The sequence below is a fragment of the Pteropus alecto genome, unplaced genomic scaffold (genome assembly GCF_000325575.1).
Source record: "Pteropus alecto unplaced genomic scaffold, ASM32557v1 scaffold195, whole genome shotgun sequence".
NCBI lineage: Eukaryota > Metazoa > Chordata > Mammalia > Chiroptera > Pteropodidae > Pteropus > Pteropus alecto.
In genome coordinates this window covers 7,846,421-7,849,095 of record NW_006438073.1, presented here as the reverse complement: position 1 = coordinate 7,849,095, position 2,675 = coordinate 7,846,421, and the positions used below count along the sequence as shown (strand labels likewise).

The following is a 2,675-nucleotide window of genomic DNA, read 5'->3' as shown; positions in this document are numbered from 1 at the left end:
ATTCACTTGAAAACAAAGATAACTAGTGCTTTAGGCTTGGACCACTCGGAACGTCCTTGGAATGCACAGACAAACCCAGACAGGTCTAATCTCTCGTCTAGCTTGTCCCTTGCTAAAGCACCATTGTGTAGCTGGAGAATAGAACTCTCCAGTGATTTGCAATGGATGGTGATGACAGCATCAACTGACAATATGAAAAAAAAAAAAGAGAAAAGGAAAGATAGAAAAGACAAAGCACATGGTGTCTTCCCACTGCCATGAGAACAAAATCCATGTTACAGTGACCTAGAGTTCTGCTGTCTCCGCACATGGCATGGTGTTCAATGAATGAATCCTTTATATGACTCAAGTCTGAGCTCAAATGACATAACGTCAAAGAGAATTTTAGGACAACTCTTTGTTGCTTACATGCCAGCCTTCTCTGTCACACTGTTCTGTCTTTTCTTCATATCAGCTCGTTACCTTATCAGCGATTTGTTAACAGTGCGATTGTTACTGCTTTTATTGTCCTTGTTCCCTTTCTTGGGCTCTATCCTGCTTTACTGTAAATTCCTCATACATCTATAGTGTTTCCACATATTTGTTGTTTGATGAATATTTTCCCAATGAATGAATCGTTGCTCTAGATGCATGAGTTTAAATAAATATGCCGACTAGCAATATTCACAAATAGGTACTGAGTTTAGCCAAGAGATGAAGCTAAAGGTAGTTTGTTGAGACACACAACTGCCATCAAGTGTTTTGAAAATACATAGAAATTTTAAAATGAAAACTATTGGAAAAATGAACAATGAAACAACACACTTTTTTTTGGTGATGTGTTGAAAAAGATTAAAAATTTGCAAACTGGTCTATGGCCATGCTACCCTGAACACATTCGATCCTGTCTGATCTCGGAAGCTAGGCAGGGTCGGGCCTGGTTAGTCCTTGGATGGGAGACCTCCTAAGAAGACCAGGTGCTATAGGCATAAAAAAAAAAGTTTACAAACTGGTATTGTCAAGAGTTTAATGAAAATAAGTATACTCATATTGTAGTGAAAAGGAGTATAATTGGTATAATCTCTCTGGTGAGAAAATTTAAAAAAATATAACAAGATGTAAAATGTTTGGCAATTACTATTCTGGGGCATCTTATGAAGAAAATATCACAAGTGAGAATTGATATAAAGGGAAGGATATTCATGATTATTTTTACCACAGTAAAAAATTTACATATAATTATTCCATCAATAGGAGATTGATTTAAGCGAAGCACAGTACAAATAAAAAATGCAATATTACATAGCCATTGAAATGCTGATGCATGAGAATTAACTATAGCTATTTCTGATGGTGGACTTTGAAGTGAATTTTTTACTTACATTCTTGTATATTTTCAAATAATTTAATATTTTTTATTTAACGATCATATTTTTAAACTAATAAAAGCTTTAACAAAAATCACACTGTTTTACCTTTCAAAGACTATAGCATATTATACTTAGCATACTATTTAACAGTCCAATATAGTGCTCGGTGGTGTACAAAATAATGAAGAGCCTTACTTCATGATCTCTTTCAGTGTGGATGTAGCTTTAACCTTGAATTAATTGAATTTTAGGATTTAATCTGTATGCATTCCTTAAGGCTAATATGAATTTTATGTCTGCTCTTCAGAGTTGTAGTATGTTTTATTGTGCTTTTGGCAGTCTAAGCAATAATTATAGATATCTCTTGTAGAAACCTCTGAACTCCTGCTTGGATTTATAATACTATTCATGTTGATCCAGGACTCTTTTGAATAGCTTTGTACCATAATTAACTGGAATAAAAGATGAGTCATTGCATAACATAAACTGTGAAAATGAGGCTGTATCTTTTCGAGAGCAAGCAACCTCTATTGCATTATGATTTGAGGATAGTTATTTAGCCTCTAGTCTCATATTTGGTTTCAAAACAAGATTGTTTAACTTATGTCAAAAAGCAGGGGTTCATAGTATTTTTTCTGAGTGCTAACATAATTGAATGAACATCAACATACAAGTATTGATCCTGAGATAGCAAAAAATTCACATTCGACAGAAAGTTTATAACCAGCATGATCTAGAATTTACAAAACAAACTATAAGTAAAGGATATTTAATGTGAGTCACTAAGAAAATGTATTCTTTTGGTTCTTCTGCTGCAAGAAAATTATTAGCAATTTTTGGTACAATTCCCAAAGGCATTACTATATAGATATGCCATCTTACTGCGCTGTGTAGGGTAGCTTATCCATCTGAAGTTTGTAGTTTTAATAGTCATCTCTTTAAGCATTAGATTAATTTTCTTGACATAGCTAGAGCTTTGCTTCTTCCTGCTAGTGTCAATGCATGAGTCACTGTTATTTTAACAGTGTGTTTCAACAGTGCTGGTTGTAACCTACACTCATGCAACATCACCTAGTTCTTAACCTTTATACCAATCTTTTCATCACCTAGTTCTTAATCTTTACAGAGTTAAACGCTGCAGTTGAGAACCAGCCAAGAAAGAATATTAGTTATCTTTTTGTCCACCTGACCAAAATGGGGTAATTTTAATGAACTTCCTTCTTAAAAGATCCACTAATGTTTTTATCATTCTCTTCGTATTTTAAAGTTGAATATCTGTTTTCTTTTAGCCATTTTGCAGGCTTAGGTAGCATTTCCCGAGGGAAA

General features: G+C 33.9%; 1 pseudogene; it reads left to right on the top strand.

Moving 5' to 3' along the window:
- Positions 1–849: 849 nt before the first annotated feature.
- On the top strand, positions 850–968 carry LOC112482394 (annotated as a pseudogene).
- Positions 969–2,675: the final 1,707 nt, after the last annotated feature.